Source organism: Acanthaster planci, linkage group LG10, assembly GCF_054643075.1.
Source record: "Acanthaster planci isolate LZ-2023a linkage group LG10, COTS_SCS, whole genome shotgun sequence".
Classification (NCBI taxonomy): Eukaryota; Metazoa; Echinodermata; class Asteroidea; order Valvatida; family Acanthasteridae; genus Acanthaster; species Acanthaster planci.
The window spans coordinates 20111697-20126208 of NC_141786.1; the positions used below are offsets into that span (position 1 = coordinate 20111697).

The 14512-nt window shown below is 42.1% G+C and overlaps 2 protein-coding genes, 1 long non-coding RNA gene and 1 pseudogene across 16 annotated transcripts in view; 1 reads left to right on the top strand and 3 right to left on the bottom strand.

Moving 5' to 3' along the window:
* Positions 1-1303, bottom strand: part of LOC147797977 (E3 ubiquitin-protein ligase TRIM33-like) — a 43655-nt gene extending 42352 nt beyond the window's left edge. The window contains exon 1 of the mRNA XM_087142329.1: positions 1162-1303. The gene's annotated coding sequence lies outside the window, so the exon portion shown is untranslated. The remainder of the gene's footprint in view (positions 1-1161) is intronic.
* The window catches only part of LOC147797972 (uncharacterized), a 224158-nt gene that overhangs the window by 169052 nt on the left and 40594 nt on the right, over positions 1-14512 (bottom strand). The window lies entirely within an intron of this gene.
* LOC147797978 (uncharacterized) overlaps positions 1-14512 on the top strand; it is a 76187-nt gene that overhangs the window by 32321 nt on the left and 29354 nt on the right. For 5 of the 12 annotated variants that reach the window (XR_015426753.1, XR_015426754.1, XR_015426755.1 and 2 more), the window contains exon 1: positions 12339-12625. The exons of 6 other annotated variants lie outside the window; for them this stretch is intronic. The gene's annotated coding sequence lies outside the window, so the exon portion shown is untranslated. Of the gene's footprint in view, positions 1-12308; positions 12626-14512 lie in introns of those variants that run through there. One more of the 12 variants, XR_015426761.1, reaches the window with a different exon arrangement.
* On the bottom strand, positions 3535-8555 carry LOC147797979 (E3 ubiquitin-protein ligase TRIM56-like; annotated as a pseudogene). Its single transcript, XR_015426752.1, has 3 exons — positions 8382-8555; positions 6036-7339; positions 3535-4735 (listed from the first exon to the last, which is right to left on the bottom strand). The product of XR_015426752.1 is annotated as an E3 ubiquitin-protein ligase TRIM56-like (transcript).

The window sequence follows — 14512 nt, forward strand, 5'->3', positions numbered from 1 at the left end:
TAAATGAGAACGTGCAGATTAGGTCTCTCCTAATGTGTATGAAAACCATTGGAAAAATACGCTCAAACATACTTTGCACAACTTTCCTTGTTTTACATCAATTACTGTCAGGGTAAATCCCTGTAGGTCAATTAAACAGAGCCCCGGCAGATTCTCCTGTAGTAATATGCCTTCGGCAAGCAGGGTGCTAACTAAAGCTCTGGTTAAATTTAAATTCATCATGGCCATGAAGCGGGGGGAGGGGGTTGTCTGCGTCCTTGGCAAATAAAAGAAGCTGTGAGGGCAACACGCGTCATATGCAGCAAGGTATAAAGACGGAGAGAAACCCCCCTGCTTTGTGGTTGGTCATTGTCTCGCTGGAATCTGGGGAATTCGTTTCAGACATCTGGGGGGGGGGGTGTGTTAAGTAACAATAGTTTGTAATGTGTATAGGGATTGGACATGTTGGGGGGTACCCCTCGGTCTCATTTCTTGCTGGGGATAACACCCGTTCATCAAAATGATTGACCATTTTTGTGCATTGCCTCATACAAAAAATTGAGCTTCACGTGTATTTTTTAAAAACGTTTTCATACATAAATGACCTATTTATAATACACAGTTGTGTTGTGCAACGCCTAACGGCGCTGAGATAATTTGACAGCTCATCTCCATTTACCAGAAGATGTGCAATGCTCATCAGACACCCATTTCCTCCAACCTCTACAGTCTAACGCTCATAATTGTATAAACTTTAAACTCCAGTTTAGTCGAGTATGTCCATACTGTAATCAATAATTGGTGACGCACTGAAGTGATTGGTGTATTGGCCCTGACATAACTTCTTCACACAGCTGAAAATCGAATGAGGCTGTGGAGAGTTGAGGTGTCTCTCTCAACCCATCGGCCATCGCGTCAATAAGATACAAGCGACTTTGCTTAAAACAGAGCTACTCCTCCCTCCTTTTGGGGTGATTGCTGACACGCCCTCCTCTTCCCCTACTATCATAACTATGCTATAGTCATATCCTGCCCTTTACATTTCGTGATGGAAAATGCATAACATCACCACAATACAACATGTCCACCAGTCCACTGTCCCTCTTCTCCTTTGCCAAGCATCGACCACTGCACTTTGATTCGTCATATATGGAGTGTCTTAAATGCTGTAATTCTACTCACCGCGTTGAATGAACGCTCATAAAGCGTCTGTGTTTGTCAGCCTTAAAAATGTTGCCAAGTTTTTTCCGGTCGTTGCAAAGAGAATTATTTTAGCAATCCACTTCCTGGAACATGGCGTAGGCCTACATGTATGTGCGTGGCTACACACGTCTGTGAATTGACTCATGAGCACCACTCACGACGTAAACAATAATGTCACAGGTTGGTGACCTTCAACTTCAGATGAGAGGTTGGCTATGAAATGATTGGCTATGGCTAGCAGTACCAAACAGGCTAATATGAAATGGCTGCAGCCGTTAGGCAGTGGCTTGCATAAGCAAATTTGTTATTTCATACCGCAGCCGTAAGACTAGGAAACTGGATACGGACATGTTCAGTCACACGTCACTGCACCATTACCCTGGTACTGTATTTATTGTCATGTGTTTCAGATAAATTTACAAAAATAAAGCAGTGTAAAAAGGGCGCCCATAGAGGTTCCACAAAGCTCTATAATTTTTCCAAAATACCAAATGAGCCTTTCCGTCAGCGTGAGCGACTGCCTGGGGAGAATCACAACAACACCACAGACAGTAATTCAGATAAACAAAGACGGCCCACGGGAACAGTCGTTTGTAACTATTTTATTCTTGAAGACAAATCTCACATGTATCAAGGAGAGGTCTTGTACAATAAATGAATCAATTAAATGAATGTGTAGGTGATGACGTCTGGAACAACAAACAACATAAGACTGATGAGGAAAACGTCCTTTGTGTTTTTACTTCAACGCTAATTCATATTGCAGGTCAGTAATCACTCTCAAAAAAGGTTTCCGCTCTCTGAAATTCACATTTTACTCGAAGGTTCATTCTACGTTTAAAAATGTATAATGTTTTGTTACTAAGGAGCAGGATTATTCTTTCATGAAATTTGTCTCTTTTTTCCAAACGTGCTGACTCGTCTTGTACCTATCCCCTTCACCTTGGCCATCAGCCTGTGCAGTGTAATTGGCGGTTTTATACTCCTCAACATTCCTTCGTCAATCAGTACTTTATCTAACAGCGTTCAAAACTGGAGTTACTGCTACAACCTCAGCAAATCAACCCATCTGTAAAGAAAGAAGCGCCATCATAGCTCAACATTGTAAGATACGAACATGTCCTGTGATTTTAATTGAGCTAACTACGGAGTTGTTCGGAAAGTCATTTACATTTGCCAAGTGTCTGATTTTATCCTCAAGACTACATCTATTCTATAGGTCTAGCTATACATTGTAAAATATACTAATCAATTTATTGCAAGAGCTGTGCAACAACAGTTGCTTCACTTAACATCCAGAAGTCAGCTTTACTTTTAATTAAACTGAATCAGTTGATTTGTGAAGACGTTTGGTGAGATTGTTCCGGTACTGCAAAGAAAAACTCGCACCCGTACGAGAGTTTTGACAGTTTAAACTCGATGTGTTTTTGAAAAATGGCGCCGACAGGGTGTGGTGTAAAGTAAAGATGCACGATCAATGTATGGGGAACAGTACAACATAGACCGACGCTGGTTTTTACGATACGTTTGTAGGCCTGAAGCTTCAGTGACACAAACTTCAACTTCCGGCTTTGTCAATTCAGTCTTCCTTTTAACTCCAATTCAACTATTTGTACACGTAGAGAAACAATTTGTTTCTAGGGACTGACAGTTCGTACAGTCGGATCGTAACAACGTTTATTAACGCAGTGTGATCGGCCACAATGCACCTATTGGTTGGAATGGTAATCTTGAGTTGGGACAACAACGGTACTTGGGTGTGACCAGATTATTCATTCTTTGTCGATCTCGTAAAATGACCCACAAGTCTCTGAATTTCGCTCTTTACGCTCCAGCAAAGTTCCCTCAGACCTAACGCTCCGGATCTGTGCGCTTAAAAGCTCTGAAAAACCAGCATTCTGCGCAAAAGGCCAAGCTCTTTCCTGAGGTCAGTTTGTTTGGATTCCCGTAACAGGTTGGCTACCAAAAACAAAACTAAAGGCGTATTAATATGTACACAGGCTTTGCGTTCGAGATACTCTCTCTACGGATTTCAATTTAGTTGCAAAGTACTAATGTGATAGGGAAGAAAACGGATATCTAGAATTATAGGATCAACATGGTTGAAATGGGACGGGACAGGGAAGCCATTCTCAACGTGAATGCAACAAGCACCGGACGTGGTATGTAGACGTAGAGAGACACACAAGAGTTCGCTTGTAATACTCAACTTTGATGTATTGACCCAACTAACTACCCGGGGTACTGTCATACATACATGTAGGCAGCCTCAGAAACTACCGCCTAGAGGGAAGAAATTCCATTTCTTGAAGGAACAAAGTATTACATGAAAGCAGTCGATGTGCAAAGCTCTTCTATCAAACACAGACTACGTACATTTTATTCATACTGCAACAGCAATGTCCCTACACTTCAGACTTTATCACAAAAATCATGAAATACCCAAGAGGGTTTTCCTTTAGACTGTACGATTTCGTTACTGACAACCAGATCATATGTCATGTGCAAACAAACAAACAGGAGTAATTAAACAACCTCAATTAGGGCACCCTTTAACAGCTCTCTCACAAACTTCCTGGAGAGCTGTCGTATTACGGGTCTGGTTCTTGATACGTCCCCAAGACTTCTTGATTACTGATAACGTACGGCTTACTTCGTATCACGACATAGTACAAGGGGCAACTATAGAACCATACGGATAATCCAGTAAATCTGTCCACTGTCAAAACGAGTCTTGGGACTTATTTTTTTTTTTATTTGGTAGAGGTTTAGATGCATGTTCCACCCTTCCTTGTGCAGGAAACAATCAAGGAGGTCAGCCGAAAGTAACAACTTTACCTACAGATATGCAAATAACCGTTACAATGTCAATTACCTACGTCATGATAAATATTAACATTTAAAAAAATGAAAAGGTCATGTTGCCTTTAAACAAAGTCATAAATCTTCACTGAGTACAAGTCTGCAACTGCCAGTTGCCCATCTGCTGTGAATGTGATTCCCTGGGGGTTGAACAGACCCTGTGCGATGCAGTGGAGAAAGCCACCTCGATGGTCATAGTGGTGGATATGACCGGTGTCATCATCATCATTATGCATTGCAACATAGATGCCTGTGCTATCTGCGCATACAGTAGTAAAGTATCTAACTACCTCACCATCGATGGTAGGTTTGATGGTGAACAGTGTATCACCATTCCCATCAACAACACCGACTGACTGTTGTTCCCAGTCACTGATTACAACTCGATCATTGCTGTCAACAGCCACATAACAAGGTTTAATTTTGACTGGGATGAGGCTTCTGAGTTCGCCATCAGTGTGGCTGTGTTCGGTCAGCACAATCTTCTTGACATCACCAACCACAATGGTCCCATCCGTCTTGACAGCTACACTCCGGAGGTCCACTGCGGTCTTACCGACCTCACTCGGTGGCACTGTGGGGAACTGGAAAGCCAGCGTGTTGCCCTTGTCAAAGACTTTCACGTGGGATGCGTTCTGCTCAACAACCACCAACCGATTGTCAGTGCGTGTAGGTGCAACGCCACGTGGCCCTGTTTGGAGTTGAAAGACAAAAAAAGAAAAGCATGAACCAACCAACTACGTTCATGAAGAGTTCTAAAGCCAGAGACCTAGGATCAACCCTTGTCCCTTCCTTGACCAATAGATCCCGGGAACCTGGAATTATTTATTATGAATCAATCAACATAAAGTTCCTGGAAGAAGTTCAAAGAAGCGGCTTAACGTGTAGCTACGTCCATGCACAGCAAGTGAACAAGGATTCATGTAGAATGTATATTGAAGCCTCCCCCTCCCTGTCTTGCGAGTCCGTGGAATTTGGAATGTTTCCTTCTCTCACGACAATAAGCCCAGCTGGAGCCCCTTCTCAACCTTCGTTGTTGCCAGGCTTGCGTTAAAATGTTCGTAATATTAATACACTAGAACTCTCGGTCGTGTGGCAACGAACTTTAGGAAAAGAAAGTAATTTTTTCGTCAAAATAAGGAGCAAGAGGGCGTTCTCCTCGTTACCGCTCACTACCTGTGCTGCATAGTATTTAAACATGGACAAATGAACGCTGGCAAATATATACTTCACAAAAACAGAAATGCGCATTGAGCCTTTACGGGAAGAAATGTTGATCATGAGCCATTGTGTAGATGCAACGTGTCCAACATTTGTTGCAGTGAATTGGAAGCGTATATCTGTTTTGTCGTCATTTGACATATATTTGCCTGAATGTTTAAAAAAATGTTGGATCCGGAATTGAGGTTCACTGGATTTTTTTTAAGAATCCAGGTATTGTACAATTAAGCCGCCGTGTAGTCTTTTTGGAGAGAAGAAAATTCTCTAAATAAACTTTACTGCAATATCTGGAAAAATGAATATGCCAATCATTTTTTCTCTTAGAGCCTCCTCCGTCTAGGTACCATGTGACTCTGCCAAAAGCCTTTAGATTTGCTATGTTGCTTGACACCAGTGGCGTATCCAGCGGCGGCAACTTGCAGCCAACCGACGGGTTGTTTAGCCTGTTTGTTTTAGATTACGTCATAGGTGAGTAAGAAGAAAGTAATCAGTGTATTTACAAGTATTTATCAAACATTAACAAACCCTTAGAAAATAACACCAAGAAATTGAGGCAAGGGAGTTGGGACTGTGAGTAGGCCTAAGGCTTTCGACATTTTGTCTTCCTACCATCATGTTGAAAAAGCATTTTGCTTTTGAATTTGCCCCCAACACACACATCAGGCAGAATACATCACTGTTTGACATCGTAATTCCAAAATAGATCATGAATTATTCACAATAAACAAAGCACCAGTGTATCGTTGTGAGCAGTTTCTATCCAAACTTACATCCTTCCATCGGGATTGTGCTTTTCTGATTACCATCGATGCTGCAGATCACAACTCGTTTGTTCAAGTAGTCAGCCACTGCAACCTCATCAGGCTGACGAGCAGCAATGTTACAAGCCCCATAGAACTCTTCTTGAACACTTCCCTTGTTACCAAACTCACATCGCTGCTCCCACTTTCCTTCCGTCACCACCTTGCCCAGACTGATGTCACCTACGCCCTCACTTGGCTTGAACTTCAGAAATCCAAGCCTCTTGTCAACTCTGGGAATAGTTTGACCTGCCAACAATCTCAAGTCTTTGTTGATTGGTGCGTAGAGTGAGAGGAACTCACTATCCGCTGCCGTCCTTGTCACCTCTCTTGCTGTCTCCAATGAATGCTGTATTCTTTCCGATGCCAAACTCATTGTTTTCTCATATTCTGCAAGTTTTTGCAGACGATTGCTTTGGATATTTGTGATTTCAAGGATGATGCGATTTTCTTGAGCAGTGACCTCTGCTCTTATCTCAGCTGCCTTGGTATGCACTACTGAAATTACGTTTTCTACTCTGATATCGAGGTCGTGTTTCATTTTTGAAACTATCTCAAGAGATTCTTGGAGTTCATTCAGGATCTTCTCGAGGGGGGAAAACAAGTCAGCTAATGACTCTTTGTATGTTGAAGTGGCCTGTTTTCTATCAATGTATGCGTGTTGCGGTTTGCAGTGGTCTATCACAGTACAATCTCGGCAGATTATTAAATGTCTCGCAAGTTGTGCAGAAGAATCGCGTCCCTTCACCCTCGTGGGTTGAACACGTTGGACAATATTTTTCGGACTTCTTTGTCATTTTTATCTTCCCTTGACGAATTTCCTCTAATGGGGGTATAGTGTGATTTGCTGAAACAACAGTCCGTAGCTGTGTACTTCGACAACGTGAGCAGATATTCTGTTCACAGTCCAGACAGCGATGCGTTGCCTCACTGCCATCATCACATGTCTCACAGAGCAGCTTCGTCTCACCCGAACACACCAACTTTTCCTGTAGTTCAATCTCCTCAACCAGACCGATCAGATAAAAGTTGGTTTTCAGGCCTCTAGCCCCCGCCTGTGGAAGTTGTGTCTCTTGTCGACACACGGGGCAAGGAATCTCTGTACAGCCCTGGTGCTTCGTGCTGCAGTATGTCAGCAGACATTGCTCACAGAAACTATGCAGACAGTCCAGTATCTTGGGTCGTTGGAATCTCTCACTACAAATGGGGCATTCAAGATAATGCCTGCTGATCGTCTCTAGAGCTGAACTCACTGCTGATCCTGTAGTCATTTTCTGGTTCAAAGAAAACCATTAAAAGGTCTTTAATTAAATGAAAATCAACATTATTCACCATCGATAAATGAAACGAAAGTCTACTTATGTGTGCGAAAACCATCCATGGGTAAATACATCGTTTTACGTGAATTACTGTCAGGGTAAATTCCTGTAGATCATTTCAGTAGAGCCCCGACAGGTTTTCCTGTAGCAATATGCCTTCATCAAGCAGGGTGCTATCCAAAGCTCTGGTTTAAATTCATGCAAGCCAGTGGGGGGGGGGGGAGAGATTGCCTGCGTCTTTGGGTAAATAAAAGAAGTGGTATCGGCGACACCCGTTCATCCAAAAAAAAGATTAACTCTTGTGCATTACGTCATAGAAAAATTGAGCTTTACAGGTGTCTTTCTTTACTTTTGACGTTTAAAAGTTTTGATATTGAAATGACCTATGAATAACACGCAGTGGTGTTGTGCACCTAACGGCGCGGTGCTTGGATAATTTGGCGGCCCATCCCCATTTACCAGAAAGTGTGCGGTGTGTGTTCAGACCCCCAATTCCCCCAACCTCTACAGTGTTACGCTCATACATTAACTTTAAGTTAGTCGTGTATTTCAATACAGTAGGCCTAATCATTCCTTGATGAAGCAACAAATCGGTTGGTACATTCATAACCTGACATAACTACTCCACACAGCTAAAATCGAATGAGGCTGAGGTGAGTTGATGTGTTTTGTTCAACCCATCGCCCATCCCGTCCATATGGTACCAGCGAGCTTCTTTAAAAAGGGGCTAAGCTTTCCCTCCCCCCGTGGGGATATTGCTGACACGCCCCTCCTCTTCCCCAACTGCCATGACCATGTTAACTCACACCCTGCTTTTGCACTTCTCAATGGAGAATGAATAACATTACCACATAACAACATGTCCACCACTGTCCCTGTTGTGCTTTGGCAAGCATCAATCACTGCACGTTTGCTTCATCACAGAGAGCACCTTACATATTGTTGTTCCCATGGCTAATCCAGAACGTTTATTGAGCCTCTACGTTCGTCAACTTACCAATTGTATCTGATGGTTGTGCCACGGTGAATTTTTCGGGCAAGATATCTCTCGTTGGAAGGAGAATTATTTTAGCGATCCACAAAATGGCGTCCAAAGCTAGTAGGCAGCTATGTGTCGGGTCACGTATACACGGAGTCTATGTGGTGCAATTTATGGCGCTGTATTATTGTAAACAACAATATCACAGGTTGGCGACCTTCAACTTCAGTGCGATGCGAGGCTGCGTCTCCAAATGCTTGGCTATGGCTAGCAGTAACGAACTGGTTGATATGTTTTTGCTGCAGCCGCTAGGCAGTGGCTTGCAAAGGCGCACGTCATTTCAAGCTGCAGCCGTAACATTCGATGGCAGGGTACGGACTTTGATCAGTCAGCGCGTCATAACAACACCCACTCTAATTGATTGACGCATGTGAGCTTGGAAAGGAAAGCTCTATTGTGGAAACAGGATTTATAGTACAGGACACACAGGATGACATGTTAGACCATTCATGATACAAGAGCAGACAAACCTGCATTTTGAACGCCGGGATAAAAGTCTAGTACAATCAATTCAATACAATCTATTCAGGAAAGAAATATGTACATCTATGTCTATTGTATTAGGTTGCACGCTTTCTGCAACCAAACTACGTCACAATAGTAGAATAAACAAGATTTCGTTAGCCGCACGTAAACGAATATCATATAACATAAAACAATTCATGTACAATGCATTGATTCTTGTGCAGTGTTTTGGGCGGTGTAATACCCGCCAATTATTCCTTTGTTAATCAGTACTTTATCTTATACCGTTCCAATCGGAGTTACTGCTACGACCTACGCAAACAAAGCCATCTTTAAAAGATGAGCCATCATAGATTTATACTGTATAAGGAACGCAGGTCCCTCGGATTTGAATCGAGCTAACTACACAGTTGTGGTCGAAAAGTTAATGTAAAAAATGTTACCCATCAGCCCTGATAACTGAACCTAGTTTACTATAAATGTTGAACAGCTTGTGCAGAAACAAATATCCGCAAAATGGAGAGGTTTTACCTTCACTGGCATAAAATAGACTCATCAAAATCGATAACAATTATTGATACCATGTCTGATTTTCATAACTGATTTATTTTACTGTTCTTTATAAATTTCAGGATACCAATCACCCTAAGACACTAAGTAATGAAGAAACATTGCTGTTGACATCTCTAACTTTGAAAATGTTGATATCTTTATCCCTGTTGATTAGCGGGAAAGTGCTTATTTTGCTCTCTAGATTAGCGGAGAAAATAATCAAATCACCAAGCGTGGAAAAGAGATTCCAACATTTATCATCTATGGATGCATTCTCCTCGACAACCACCAATCGATTGCCGGTGCGTGTAGCTGCAATGCCACGTGGCACTGTTTGGAGTTGAAAAACAAAAAGAAATTTAAGCTTTACCCAATCACCCATGTTCAAGAAGAGTTATAAAGCCAGAGACCTAGGATCAACCCTTGTCCCTTCCTCGACAAATAGATCCCGGGAACCTGGAACTATCTATTATGACATAATCAATATGAAGTTCCTGGAAGAAGTGCCAAAGAAATGGCTAACGTGTAGATACGTCCATGCTTAGAAAGTGAACAAGGATTCATGTAGAATGTATATTGAAGCCTCCCCGTCTAGCGGCTCCGTGGAATTTGGAATTTTTCCTTCCCTCACGACAATAAGCTCCAGCCGGGGCCACTTCTCAACCTCCAATCGTTGTTGCCAGGCTTGCGTTAAATGTTCGTAATATTAATATCCTGGAAACAAACTTGAAGGTCGAGTACGGGCCGCCTTTTCATTCATTTATGCGTCATTAATTTATCCATTATGAATAGTGCCTCAAAGTTGACCCCTGATTGCGCGCTTCCGGAACCCTGGTATAGGAAAAATCACGTGCAAAGATTTTAGAATTTTTAAGTTGTTTTTCTTCAGTTATTTCTTTAATTAAAAATCCAACTTGGAAAAAGGGGCTCTGGAAATTATTTACCAGTATATCAGTTTTTAGAAACTGAAAAAATACCTGACCTAAAAGAGAAACATCCTGCCAAAATTCACCCATCCCCTCCGAAAATCTAAAATATATGAAGAAACGGGCTAGCGCAGTGGTCTTGCAGGCAGACGAACATTTACGGTTTGAAATTTTATGGTGGTCTGTCGGTAAAATATATGCAGCAAGGTATGAGACGGAGAGAACCCCCCCCTGCTTTGTGTTGGTCATTGTCTCGCAGGAATCTGGGGAATTCCTTTCAGACATCTTGGGGGATGTGTTAAGTAACAATAGTCTGGAATTTGTACAGGGATTGGGGTACCCGTCGGTCTCATTTCTTGCTGGGAATACGGTAAAAGCCGAAACTAGACGAACATTTTTTCACATGACTGCAGGTGGCTATAAGATAAGAAACTTAGAGCGATAAAGCTACTTTTACGAATGTTTCTAATATTATATCAAATTTTTGCTCACAACACTAACTTCGTTATGTCAAATCAATGGAACACGGAATCCATCGACTACAGGTAGGTAAAACTGTTAGCAACCTTTTACAATCTCATTTTCACGTAAGCACGGGGAATGAAAACAAAATAAACGAGCATGAACACGGAGAGATCTAGGTACGATATCGCCGGACGTAAAAGGTAGTAAAATCTTTTACCAATTTCTACTGGGGTGACTTTTCCTAATATTGGTTGAGGAAGTCAAAGGTAAAATTCCAGCATGAGTGTTTCATTGAATGGCCTCAGGATTTATCCTTCCAAAATATATGGTACGTGATAGGACGGCCCCGACGGTATAAAATCCCCATAGGCGGACCCCGCGAGGGTTCCGGAAGCCCGCTGCGTGACCTCTTACTTTCAGGTTTTATTTGGGATCGACTTGGGATCGTCTTTAGAACATTTTTGAGCACGTGATGTCAATTGTCACACTGTGTGGCAAAGAAGGGGTTAAAAATGTAATTAAAGTTTTATTTAGCCGGCGTCGGTCTACGTAGTGGCCTATCGAGGTGGGTTGAGAAACAGGATTTAATGCAACTCCCATAGGACTGTGTGCTATGTGGCCCCTTGTGTACAATCTAATGGATTATTTACAAAACAAAACTTGTCAGAGGCCTCTTTCGGCTGTCTTTGAAGGTTATTTTGGTTGGGGGGTGTTGTGGTGGAAGTGCGGCTTGGCTGGCGCATGGCGAAGCCCCCCCCCTCAGGTCGGGATAGCCTGGGATTACGGCCCCCCCCACGGTACTGTGATGTACCTTTAGTGGTTTTTAAGAACTGTAGACGCTAGGGGACAACCACTGAAGCATTTGTATACTTTTAGCACGGACTCGGGGCTCTGCCACCCTGAGACATGATACGGACTCACCTGGCAAGGCCGCTCCCGAGACCGTGTAAAAAATTTCATACCGTGTCCCAGGGTTTTAAAGCGGGTTTGGAGATGTCTTTTTTATTTCTGTGCCGCATTAATAAATGTCAACATCGTGAAATAGTTAATAATGCATGCTATTCCTTTCTCCCCGCTGATCCAAAGTGGTCCAAACCTTTTCCTCAAAGCGCTCATTCTATTGATGTTGTGAAAGTTCCAAGAGGGCCAAATGTTGGCCACACATTTTAACGATGGGCACCACCTATATCCCATGTAAAGGTTTCATTTTGAAAAAAAAGCAGTTCAGACTTTGGTGCTTAATTGAAATATAAAAGACGCTAGAAACTAATCTATAACATTGATATATATAAGTAATATTTTTAAAAGCATCTATCTGAACGGAAATTAAAATAAATACACAACAGTTTAAACGGGCTTGAAAAAAAACCCTTTTCGATGCACCGAAGGATTTTTCCGTTGAACGAAACCTTCCTTGAGGGCGCTATCATTAAGTACTTGAATGGCTAGCTGCGCGCGTGCTGTGCATGTGACGTGTCGACAGTTTGCGCATCGCGAGATCCACTGATCTGAGCTGAGACACATGTCAGGCCATCGCTACAATAATCTGCGGTATTTCATAATTTGTTTTAGAATTTTAAAAAAAGGAGAGTGGCATTTTATTATCATGTAATTACAGAGAAGATACTCGGATATCTCAAGTTATTTGGTGATTTAGTGAGGCTGTAACTAGTAAGATTAATTATGCTACCCGAAATGTTCGTCCCGTCCGCTGCGCTCCCAGGGGAGACTGCGTGCTGGATCATGGAGGTCTTGTCCTACCTCCATGGCTGGATGATGGACCCCACAGTTCTGGTGGGTACATGAACATGTAGGCCTATTACATCTTGATTCTGGACCTGTAGGCTGTAGTGTTGTTTTCATTTCTAAACCTTTTGTCCATAAAAACTGCAGGAGGCGCCATACCGGTACTGCCTGCCCCAGCTACCAAGCTGACTGGCATTATGGCTGTCATTAGCGCATAGCGACCATGGGTGTGGTCTGTCTACAGTGTGCATAAATGTAGGGCTTGGTCCAGTAGGTCTGCTTTACAGGGATCAAGGCTCATAAACCTTTCAACTATGTTTGCTATTTTCTTCTAGAAGCGAAGTTGAAGAAAATGTTATTTGAAACATTTCAATATATACATGTACAGGTAAATTTGGATTCTATCGGACTCTTCAAAGGAAAGAAAACTTTGCTTGAAGCAGGGATAGTTTGAGATGTTTTATGTACAAGCATAATGCAGGGCAAGCTGTGATTTTTTTGTGTACACACAAAAATGAGTGTGGATATTGACTGAAAAACTCAAACTTCACATTTCCAAAATGTTTGTTCTTATTCGTACCTTATTTCAATAAATTAAATGCTGGCTTCGCTTAAAATTTTGAAAATTCTGAAATTGGAAATTAATCAGGCTAGAGCTTGCAGAAAAAGACAAATTTTAATCACGATTTCTAATTGAAGAAAATGTTTTCCCAAATAAAGAGTCCCCTCGCTCACTTATGCATGTCCTGACATGTAGTCACAGTACATGTACCTTCTGCATCTTTACCCCTCAACGTGTCTCACTTGGGAGGCCCAGCGTTATGAATATCCATCTGAAACACCCCCTCATCAGCTGGAAAAACCTGTTTTCATGGGCAGTGTCCAATCAAACCCAGTCTTGTTGGTAGCGACTCAATTAACCATTAAGCCAAATGGGTAATGAGGATTTATCATTTGTAAACAATGATTGAGGTGCTATTTCCACCAAAGGTGCCACTACGCAGGATGGATAGGAACTCCAGTCAGCATGGCTCCAGGGGGCAGCCATTATTGATGAGGGAGCCCGTGATCTGAGGCATTTACTGAGAATATCCCCTGTTGGAAACAGGACCAAAATATATGTTGGTATTACCTGAGTTATAGAACATGAAAATGAAAGTTTTAGATTTGTGTCCACTGCCCGCGTGCTCCAAAACACCCCCACCAAAAAATTATTGTCACAAAAAGGCTATCAAACATACGTTTCATAACCAAAATCATAACGTAGCAGTAAAAAGGCATACATGTACCAATGCTCATAGCTAGGTACCGAGGCATAGCCACCTCAGCCCTACAACATGAACAATTAAATTCCTTAATACATTCAACTACATACATCATGTACCCACTACTCTCAGTAAGCACTGCGCATGGCTAGACTGTGTGTATGTACGTGTTTGTACGACGACCGGCTTGGCAGTGCAGTTTCTGTTGACAATCCTTTGAGTCAAGTAGTACAGGATGTGGAACGCGGCTTCGAATCAAAAATTGTTTGTTTGGCCACTTGATGACCTCATTGACCTTTTATGGAATGTAACCAAGGGCGTGGCTACTAGACGACTGGTATGCATAATATTGGACTGAAGCACAGTGGAATGCAGTGAGAATTAGGCAGTGTCATGCACCAAGGAATGCATGTTCACCATTGATCTTCCCTGAAATTCTTACCACATGCTTCACCTGTTCATATATTTACTTCACCAATTTGTATCATTGAAGTATAAGTTTAAAGATTGAAAGAAAGTTTAAAGATAAAAGCTCACCTCAACCGTTTTTGATCAGGTACATTTAATGTATTTTGGCGACTGTTAACATGGTTAAAAGCCTCTTTGATTACTGCAGTGGGCCATGGGATTGGTTTTTACAGAGAATATAGTCCACAGCTCCCCCTAAACT